The sequence below is a fragment of the Colobus angolensis genome, unplaced genomic scaffold, assembly GCF_000951035.1.
Source record: "Colobus angolensis palliatus isolate OR3802 unplaced genomic scaffold, Cang.pa_1.0 Scaffold396, whole genome shotgun sequence".
Classification (NCBI taxonomy): Eukaryota; Metazoa; Chordata; class Mammalia; order Primates; family Cercopithecidae; genus Colobus; species Colobus angolensis.
Genome location: NW_012117332.1, coordinates 1,712,219 through 1,723,523, shown reverse-complemented (window position 1 = coordinate 1,723,523; position 11,305 = coordinate 1,712,219). Strand labels below are relative to the sequence as shown.

The 11,305-nt window shown below is 46.5% G+C and overlaps 1 long non-coding RNA gene across 1 annotated transcript; it reads left to right on the top strand.

The window, feature by feature from the left end:
• The first annotated feature begins 2,481 nt into the window (after positions 1-2,481).
• LOC105521094 lies at positions 2,482-10,597 on the top strand. The gene is made up of 3 exons (XR_001003222.1): positions 2,482-3,387; positions 7,786-8,009; positions 8,996-10,597. It is a non-coding gene; the product is annotated as an uncharacterized LOC105521094 (long non-coding RNA).
• The last annotated feature ends 708 nt before the right edge of the window (positions 10,598-11,305 follow it).

The following is an 11,305-nucleotide window of genomic DNA, read 5'->3' as shown; positions in this document are numbered from 1 at the left end:
AAGAAAGAAAGAAAGAAAGAAAGAAAGAAAGAAAGAAAGAAAGAAAGAAAGAAAGAAAGAAAGAAAGAAAGAAAGAAAGAGAAAGGAAGGAAGGAAGAGAAAGGAAGGTAGTTACTTTGGCGTTTTGGTTCTAACTTACTGGGTTTGGTTGAGAACATTGCTGATAGCAAAGTGAACATTTATGCCTCTGTCGGTTCAGCGTTCAGCGTTGACAGCACATTTTCTGTATGCCAGGTGCTGTGTATCCTGTCTCTGGGAGTCAGGGGCACAGGAGGTGGTAAGGCTGAAAGCGTAGTTCAGTGAGGCAGGGACCACCCAAAGGCCATCACTGGGGTTGCTGGCCGCCTGAAACTCTTCACATGCAGCCGGGCTCTCTGCAGGACAGGCCGGAAGGGTGGAGTCACCTTAGACAAACTGGGGCCCCAAGGCCTGTGTGGGGGTCCCTGCCTGGACACCACTGGTGCGCCAAGGGGCTGGAAAGCCCCACTGTGTGAGCCCAGGAGCAGCCCCTCAGGGTGAGATTTTCGGTATTCTGGAGGCATCAGGGAAAGGGCTGGGGTGGCTGACCCAGGAGGGGCAGCTAACTTTCCAGAAGTACCTCTCCCTCCCCTCCTCTGGCCTGAGACCAAGTGACTGTTTCCAGACAGTGTTTTCATTTTAATTTACAGTTTCCAAGGGCTAATCTCAGGTAGGACTTCTCATATTGACTCTACGTAGAGCACACCCGTTTTATATCTCACTTACATAAGCACAAGAGATAGCAGCTCCTTCACAAATTCATACCTTTTCTGAGAGGAAAACGGTGATAGGGCTGCATGGACCCGTACTAGCAGCTCCTGTTTCAATACTGGCATTAGGAATGATAAACAATGATATACACAGTTATTCAACATAAAGGTTAAATTGGTCAGAATAAGCCCCGAGGGCTGACACCGATCAACCAAACCCTCCATTGCCTACGGTTACCATTAAGAAAAAAATAACCTGAGAAAGTTAATCAAGTGAAACCGAAAAGTAAAGAAAGGTGTGGGCTACTTTTAAAAGTATTCTTCCATTTAACCTACTTTTTGCAGCCAAAAGTGGACCTGGCCCCCCCTGGCTTGCCCGGGCTGAGATTGACTTCGGTACTGAACTCAGTGGCCACAGAAGGGGTGAGTAAGGAAGCTGGGGCCGGCTGCAGGGTTTTCAGTTTGAGTTTGCTGGTACCTGGCTGGCTACTTCCTGAAATTACTATGTTTCCCAGCCCCAGAATCATCTGTTTCAAAAATAACAAATAGGGCATATTTTCCCCTCCAAAGAGAAATGAAAGACAGGTTGACTTTGGTGTGTGTGATATTTCTCTCCTTTGGTGCCCAAAATAAAGCCAGATGAAATAAGTGTGTGAGGAAGGAAGAGAGGGAAAAGGCAGCTAGTATGAAAAGGAAAACCTCTGAACTCAGATTTTAGTCTTTGGATATTCCTTATCTCAAGAGACTACAGGTAAAGAGGCTACTTAGCAATGCAAATGAGCTGATGAACTCTGACTAGACACTTAACTTGCAGAAAGACAGAGAAGCACCCTTGCAGCTGGCCCCGTCGACAAGGAGCAGGTTTAGAAGCATAATCTTTACAGTCAAGTGTTTCCTTAGAGATCTCCGTGTTCTCTCATCACTCCCATTTCATGGATCTGAAGACAGACCTCTGCCTGGCACCACTCCTCTACTACCCAAAGAAGGATTTTTTTGGTAATTAAATATAATCTTAAAGTGTGTGACTTACTGTCAGAAAATTGGGAATTTGCAGATCTGCTTGTGTTAGACAAATTTATATTTGCAGAGATAAAATGTTTAGTAAAAGTTTCATATCACATCTACTCTTTTTTTTTTTTTTTTTTGACATGGAGTTTCACTCTTGTTGCCCAGGCTGGAGTGCAGTGGCGCAATCTCAGCTCACCGCAACCTCCACCTCCCAGGTTCAAGTGATTCTCCTGCCTCAGCCTCCCAAGTAGTAGGGATTACAGGCACCACCACACCAGGCTAATTTAGTATTTTTAGTAGAGATGGGGTTTCTCCATGTTGGTCAGGCTGGTCTTGAACTCCCGACCTCAGGTCGTCTGCCCTCCTTGGCCTCCCAAAGTGCTGGGATTACGGACGTGAGCCACCACACCCGGCCACATCTACTATTAACAGCAAGTGCTGACTGACGTTGACTGTCTCTTTGGCCAGTGCAAAGACCAGGCCGTTAAAGGATAGCTGCAGCCATCGGCCTCTGACAGGTGGCCAGGACTCGTAGTGACCCCAGTGATTGCTGTCAGCTTTCAATGAACTCATGAATCCAGATGTGTGGCTGATGTGCAATGCCCTAATTACATGTTTTATGAACTTTCAGCTGAGCATAAATTTTTAAGATTCATTTTTATGAACAATTAAATAAAAGTGACTTCATAGGAAAGAGAAATGGGATTTTTAAAAATGTGAATCTATTCTAAAGGATGGATCATTTGACTCTTTGGTTTGATATTTGCTTCAATATCCCGTATCAGCCAACCTTGACCTGGACACTGTGGTCGTAGAGTCCTGACAGTCAGCTGTGACTTCAGAGACCATTTGGATGAAACTCTGTTTAATGGGAAACCTCTTTCATGACAGTCCTGCCTTGCCAGTCAAACTCCGCCCGGACGCGCTTAGGGACGAGGTGCTGACTCCCACGGAAACTACCTGATCTTTCTTGTTTGAATAAACCCCACCTCCCTGTAACTTCCTCCACATTCTTTGGTTATCTGACAGCCTTGGGATATTTGAAGGCAACCTGGGTTGGCCCCAGCCTTTCCAGCACCTCCTTTCTCCAGCTTAGACTAGAAGCTCTTGGCGTGTGTCAGCTGTTTGTGACATGACGTGGGTTTGAGATCTTCTTTCCCAGTGTGCCCCTCAGGGGAAGTCTCTAGAGCCAGGCCCCCCCAGGGACAGCAGAGCAGAGCCCTCCCTCTACCTTCTGGACCTAAATTCTGCAGTAGGGGCATCTGCCCTGACACCCTCCAAAAGGGTCATGGTAGAAGGTATGGAAGGAAGCAGAAGTCTGAGAGGATTTCATCTTCCAACTTTGAGGATTGGGTATCTGCCCACCCACCCCTATTTCGCCTCGTCTTTGGTGGAAGCTGGGCTGCACCTGGAGTGGGTGGGCCTGTGACCGAAGACCTGCTTTGTGCAACAGCACCAGGCTCCCCTCCCCTCCTCTTGCTGGCCTGAGGTGGAAGCACTCACCATGCTTCTTAACTTTTGTAAAGTTCTACAGTGGACTCTTCAGGACTAGGGCCATTGAGTGGTCTCCTGGGTATTTCCTGTTACTTCTACCATCCCCCACTGGGCACCTGCCCACTCTGCCTTTATTTCCAGGGAATGCCCTCCTCAGGTAAAACGTAGCAGAACACAGACAACACACTAGCTGATTTCTTGGTTTTGAATCTGAAAAGCCTGGGCCCTGGCAGAGGACTCTCAGCTGGCCCCAGACTGGATTTCTTGAGCTGGGAAGCTGGACAGCTGGAGGGAAAGCGGGTCCCGAGAGTGGTGGCCCTCCCCGGGGACCCTCTATTCTGGCCCTCATGCCCTGGGCTGGTGGTGGAGGTGGGGTCCCGGGCTGACCTCAGAGTGCCCAGCGTGGAGCAGGGACACAGGAGACGTCTGCAGGTGTGTCTGGAGGACCAGGTCGGGAGCCTTGTGGAGGTTTCTGTCCTGAAGCCATGAAACATTTCCTGGACACTCAAGGGCTGCATGGGCGTGGCAGGGGAGAGGCGTGAGGGGTTCATACTCACAGCACAGTGAGGGGCAGCCGGGACCTGCCTGCATCCCAACCGGAGGGCCAGCAGGGCGTCTCCGCAGCACCCGCAGGGGTGGCCCGTGAGGCTCCACCCGTCCCTAAGGGATCCTCATCTCTCCTGCGGAATCACAGGGACCCCGGGTTGGTGCAGAGCATCCCCGCCAGTCCAGAATCGGGCTTCTCCTCGAGGTCAGCTCACCTACAGAACAAGGAAGCCACGTTTCCTGCACGCTTGCAATCGGGGACGGAGCTCAGCACTCGCTGTGCGTTAGCACCCATCACATGCCTCCTTCTGAGTTAAAATGCCTATTATGGGTAAGAGCAAGATGGAAAATACAGCCGTGTGGGGAGACCGGTTTCCTCCTTGGACATGCAGGAAGCCCATTTTCCAGATGGCTGTGCCTCATATTTCAGGACAAATGCTAAGGTGATGAGGGGTAAGGAAAAAATACATAAGCTTTTTATTCACGCATTCGTTCAGCATTGATGGAGCATCTGCTATGCCAGGAAATACAATGATGAATAAAATAGGCAAGGATGCCCACCAACACGTGCTTGGAGATTTCGTCTTTCCTGTGTACAACCACAACCCCAGGAGGCAAGCCCGCTGGGACACGCATCCCGGGATGCTGCGTAGACGAGCTCTAAATGCTCCTCCTCCTATCAACCGCTGACCTTGTCCCTGGGGTGTGCCCTCAGCCATCACTCTTGAGGAATGGGGTGGATCCTGAACATATTCAACACCCTTCAAAAAGCCCCATAGCCCTTAGCAGCCACTCCGCCTTTCTCTCTCCCACCTCCAGTCATTGACACCCATAAATCTACTTTGTGTCTCCCTAGATTTGCCTATTCTGGATATTTCTTGTAAACAGACTCAGACAAAATGGATCTTATGTGTCTGGCTTCGTTCACTTAGCCTAATATTTTCAAGGTTCATTGCAGAATGTATCAGTGAAACGTGTACCAATACTTCATTTCTTATCATGGCCAAATAACATTTCATTGCATGAATACAGCATGCTATGTATTCATTCATCAGCTGATGAACATTTAGATTGTTCTGACTTTTTGCCTGTTATGGATAATGATGTCATTCATATACAGGTTGAGCATCCCTCACCATAAAATCTGAAATCCAAAATGCTCCAAAATCTGAAACTTTTTGATCATGAACATGACACCACAAGTGGAAAATTCTGCACCTGACCCCATGTGACGGATCCCAGTAAAAATGCAGGTGCACTGCACAGTTTATTCAGCGTCCCTAAGTGAGAAAACATCCCCCTTCAGCTGGGAAATATCTTTCCATAGCATGTCCCGATTCCCCCCAGGACAGCACACCTACAGAGAGTAATAAAATGGCAAGTGTGCAGGCTGGATGCACCAGTGGTAGGTTCCTGCAGGGCCCCACATGGGGCTAAGACCCATAGCATGGGTGGCTGAGATAATGACAAGTTCGCTTTCTGATGGTTCAGTGTACCCACGTTTTGTTTCATGCGCAAAATTATTAGAAATGTTGTATAAGATTACCATCAAACTACGTGTGCGTGTATAAGGTGTATATGAAACATAAATGAATTCCATGTTTAGACTTGGGTCCCATCCCCAAGATATCTCATTATGTATGTGGAAATATTCCAAAATCCAAAAAAAAACCAAAATCTGGAACCTGAAGCACTTCTGGTCCAAAGTATTTTGGATAATGAATGCTCAAACTAGGCAAGTTTTCACGTGGATATATGTTTTCCTTTCTCTTAGGTGTATATCTATGAATGGAGTTGCTGGATCATATGGCAACTCTATCTCTAACCTTTTGAGGAACTTCCAGACTATTTTTCAAAGATGTACAATTTTACATTCCCACTGGTAATGTACAAGGTTCCGATTTCTCCGCATCCTCATCAACACTTACTATTGTCTCTTTCTGATTGGAGCCAAGCTGGTCAGTGGGCAGGGGCACCTCAGTGTGGTTTTGTTTTGCATTTCCCTGATGGCTAATGTGGCTGAGCATTTTTTCATATTTTCATGTGCTTAGTGTCCTTTTGTGTATCTTCAGAGAAATGTCTATGTAAGTCTTTTGTTCATTTTGAAATTGGGTTATTGGCATTTTTATTGTTGAGTGCATATATTCTAGATACAAGCCTCTTATCAGATACATGACTTGAGGATATTTTCTTTCATTCTGTGGGTTGTCTTTTTTTTTTTTAATGGAGTCTCACTCTGTCACCTAGGCTAGAGAGCAGTGGTGTGATTTTACCTCACTGCAACCTCCATATCCTGGGTTCAAGCAATTCTTGTGCCTCAGCCTCCCAAGTAGCTGGGATTACAGGCATGTACCACGGCGCCCAGCTAATTTTTGTATTTTTAGTAGAGATGGGGTTTCACCATGTTGGCCAGGCTGGTCTCGAACTCCTGACCTCAGGTGATCCGCCCATGTTGGCCTCCCAGAGTGTTGGGATTATAGGTGTGAGCCACCGCACCCGGGTCTTTCACTTTCTTGATGGTGTCTTCAATAAAAAGTTTTAAGCTCTGATTAAATCCAATTAATGTATGTTTCCTTTTATTACTCAGGACACAGCTTCTTAATCATAAACAAATAAAAAACTTTTTGAACGCCAATTACCTAAAGAGAGGTGGTGATAAGATTTTTAAAGTGAGACATTAAGTATGAAATTGTTTTTTAAGTTTTTAGCTTAGAGGTAAGAAGCAATTGTTATTTGAAAGCAGAATGTTTATAACACTACGGACACAAAAGTACTTTTTTTCTACTAAATATGAGACCCACCTCCATTGAAGGAATGTGTGATGAAAATCCTTTATGGAAATGTATACACATGTTTCTGTCAAATTATCCTGCCATAAAATAGTGGCCTTGGCATCCATTCTTGAGTAAAATTACAGTTTCTCTTCATCAGTTTTGTTTTGTATCTCATCCTGGGCACATCTGCACTATTGAGAGTAGGGTCAGGGTTCTCTGAATGGTGGCGTCAGCTTTCTTGGGCGATTTGGAGACTGTTTGTAAGGAGCACTCAGGAAGTCAGCTTTTCTTTTCTGAATGGGCCAATGAAAGTAAGGCCTAGCAAACTCTGAAAACCTTTGGAGGGAGAAAAATGCATGGAAGTTCATCAGCCCTGGACTGCCAAATGCTTCCCTGGCAGAGCTGGAGAAACAGCCCCGCCCTGGGGCAGGTGGTTCAGACACAGCCAGGACTCTGTCTGTGGTTGTGGTTCCTTTTCTTCTTCTATAAAAGCGAATGTTCCCAGGCTTGGTAAGTGTGGCCACAAATCAAGCTGTGGAGAAAATGAGGCCCGCCCAAAGTTTCTAGATTCACTATATCAGAAACCATTCTTTGAACGAAATTGATGATTGAAATTAAAGAGTGAAAAAAAGTAAACGAACAAGTTCAATTTATGGGTGAAGTTTCTGTCCTATCCACCTGATGTGGGGTGAACTGTGTCCTGCTCCAACTCCTCCAGTTCCTCAGAATGTGGCTGTGTTTAGAGACAGGGCCTTTAGAGAGGTAGTGAAATTAAAATTAGGTGACCACAGTGGACTTCAACCCAATCTGACTGGTGACTGTGCAAGAAGAGGAGACTAGGGCACAGACACGCACAGAGGGACCACCACGTGAGGACACAGGGAGAAGACGTCAACTATAAGCCAAGGAGAGAGGCCCCAGGAGAAGCCAGCCCTGCCCAACCTGATCTCGGACTTCCAGCCTCCAGAACTGTGAGAGAATAACTTCCTGTTGTTTAAGCAGCCCAGTCCCTGGTACTTCGTCATGGCAGCTTTAGCAAACTAATACTCTACCTATTTTTACCAACTTCTGTGGAGAGAACTTTTTCCCTTTGGAAATGGAACATGGAACATTACATGAAATGTTGATTGGCTGATACGGATTTCATCATTATTGACTGCTTCAGGCAAAGGTGTTTATCTTTCTAGCTGACGTTCATAAAGCATTTATAAAGTGCTTTTATTTTATCTTCACAGTTGACCATTAAAACAAGCAAGGCAGGTGGCTATTATCATTAACTACAGTTCACACGGGAGGAAGCTGAGCAACTTCTCTAAGAAATTCAACCAGAAAGTAGCAGAGAAAGGGGCTTGAACCCAGGTCTTTGGTGTTAAGCCCCTTTTCCCCTCTGGTCAAAACTGCATTCCCAGAACTTATGGCTGGTTGTGTTTCTGGGAAAGGCAGTACACGTTGTAACGATGTAAGTCTAATCTAATTTATTAACAGAAAAGTTTTATAATGGAGGTTATAGTATGGACTAAATGCTTGATTCCCAAATTGTTATACAAAGAACAAAAATCCCATATGTGATCAAGCCCAGGCTCTGTACCTGTACAATACACAGTGAGAACTGGCAATATAATACCTGCTTTTATAAAATTTAATTTCATTTTTAATAGAGTTCCCAGGAGAGGGTTTGTGCAGAGTAGGGCGAAGGGCTGGAGGTTTTGTGGAAACAGCTGGAGATTTCCTGATTTCCAGAGGTTTTGCCTGAGGCTGAGGCTGAAGTGGCCCATGGGACAGATGCTGTGGGGGGATGGGGGAGGTCCCCTGAGGCCTGGCGCTGGGTCTTTTCACCACTAGGACCCATCAGGAGGCTGTTGGAACATTGTGGGTACCCCAGGGGGTGAGAGCCTCTCTGATTGAACCTTTGTGGAGGGAAGCATTACCGAGCCTTTGCTTTGCTGCTTGAGGACCAGCGTGAGACTGAAGCCGCTTTGGTATAATAGAAAGTTCCTTTGCTCTTCTGGAAAACCAGGGCCCTACCACTTAGCAGCACACAAGGGTGGAACTCAGTGCCCAGGAACTGGCTTGTGTGTGCACTGAGGTCCCTCTGAGTGAAGATGCAACGTCCAGCTTCAACCCAAAGTGTCTCTAAAACACCCGTCCGTCTCTAAAGCAGCAAAGCGTCTCTAAAACACCTGCACTTGCTCCGTGGAGAGGGCAGGAAAACAGGCGAAATCAGCGAGTGGCTTTCCCACGGCTCTAATGGCCAAAGCCCCGTGGACAGCTGCCCTGTTTCCTGATTCTCTAACCACAGCCAGCAGCAGCCTGTTTTCCCTCTTTCACATCATCCCTGTCACACTGGACGTGAAATTTAGGGCATCTGTGTGGGGAGTCCTTGGCCATCTGTGTCTAGTACTAGTGAAACAGGAAGAAGCACTTTTTCTTTTTCTTTTTTTTTAGAAAGGCCCTGTCCTGAGCCTGCAGCTGGAAGGAAGAGTGGCCTGGCGCTGTTATTTTTAGAAGGTGGAGGGCTGGGTGAAGATTGCGGCCCGGGTCAGGGTCTGCTTTCATTATGGGAGTGATTTTTCCAGGGAGGTCCAGCCTTTCCTCTGGGCTCACTCGTGAGGAAGATAACCCACTGCACTGTAGAAAAGGTGATCTTGCGGACAGTGGCTTGCCATGTTGCTTTTTCTGTGTCTTGGTGAGTCATCTTACAACAGCCCTGCTGGAAGAGAGACGCGAGATTTGGAGACAAGAGTTCACCCAGTCACCATCTTCACAATCCCTATACTCCATTTAAAGTATAAACAGAACCAAAACACAAGCCAACAAACAAAAAACTCCAAAAAAAAACTTGATCATTTTTCGAATTTTCCCCTTCATCTCCTCTTTTATGGAGTGCACCTGTCTGCCTATCTTCCTATCTCATGTATCTATCAATCCATCTCCTATCATCTGTCTACCTACCCCTCCATGCAGCCATCTAAACTTGATAGGAAATCAGGGAAGCACAAATGTCTCTCACCCCCACATTTGCAGTGGGAAAACTATTCTGCTAGCTGTGAAAATATCACTCCATTGACCTTTGGACAGCTCTCTGGGCCTGAACCTAATGACCCAGTTATATCCTATTTTCTATAACCCTGATGGGAAAAGGAGGTGGGTTCTGTAAAGAGAGAAAAAGAGGATAGATCCATAAGATCGTTCAGTTCCACTGCAACTTCTCTGTGGAGATGAGACCGAAGAATGGAATCGACTGTTTTCTTCTGCAAATTTCCCAGAAAAGTGATCTCCTCCCCAGTGGTCAAACTGTTTGTTTTCTGGGACTGAGATTTAGTGTGGTTTTGTTTGTTTGCTGGGTGAGGGCAACACGAGGCAATGAGGCACCACACTGAACTGAGCTTCTGATGCGACGTTAACGAGCCGGATTGCATTCCCATTTTACACTCTTCCGCTGGTCTAGATAAGAGGCTTTAAGACATGAACACTTAGCTAGCTTGAGAGTTTAATAAAAGGCCGATGCTTCATCTCTTGGCTTAATTATTTGATTGCCAAGGAGGCTGTCTTCCCTACACCTTATTCTCAGCGGACAGCCTGGTGCCCTTGACTGTCCAAACTGTTACAGGCCCATAGTCCAAGACAAGATTCTCATGAGAAAAAGTGCAGGAGAGACAGGAAATGGGACCCCAGGAGTCTGTTCTCATGACATGAATTCTGTGGAAACAATGGGATGGGTCTACTCTTTTCCAGTTTTTGGTTGACTTTCTTCTTTGATGATCCTTCTTTCTCCTGACCCTTCCACCCACCCTGACCCTCTCCCAGGGACGGGAAACAGGGTATTTTCACAAAGCCTTTGTTCCTGCGAGGAGCTCATGCTGTCTCAGGCCAAACTCTCCCTTCCCATTCCAACTACTCAGGTGCCCATGGACTTCCTGCAGGAACATCTCCAGGAGTCCAGGATTCCCTGCCCATATTTTACCTGGATGGGAGTAAAACACACCCCTCTAATTCATGTAAAATCTAAATTGCTTTTAAAAGTGGCACAAATTAAAACATTAAACAGCAATTGAGATATTCATTGTCCTTTTAATGTTAGTGAGGACCTCATCCAGACTGTTCAAGGAAGGTAACCTTTGCTTCCGAGGCAGGAGGTAGGAGCTGTACTGTGAGCTGCCTGTGATCCCAAAGAGCTTGCAGGAGGCGGTTGCCACCAGGGCATTTATGGTGTGGATGGGAGCAGGGAATTCGGGGATGTGACTATTGTTAACTTGTATAATGCATGGTTCCTGTAGCTGATAGAGGATGCTTTGGTGAGTCCTATGCTGCTTTTCAGCACCCCCAGCATCACCTGGAGCCCTGCAGAGCAGACAGGGCTACTCACTCCACGATGGCTAACTAGTCAAAGTGGACTCAAAGGGATTAACTTTCTTAATTCAGGTTCCAAATGTAGGGGTACTTGCTGTCAGTATCCAAGGTCTCAATTCTTGACCTTCCGAGCACATCTTTACAATGGCCGCTTGAACATTTTTCTAGCTTAAAGAATTTCCTGTTAGAGAAACTCCACTTTTCTCCACCCGTGCGTTAGAAAACATTCCTGGTGACATTATCTCAGTACCAGCCTCAAAGAAGAAAGCAGATCCTCAGCCTCTGTGCCTCTCCTCAGGGATGGCCGTGCATCTGTGACTTTCTCTGGCACATGCCATAGGCTACAGTGGGTTTGTAAGACAACGCTCCAGTGCTGTCACCATGCTTTGCTAAATGAACATTGCT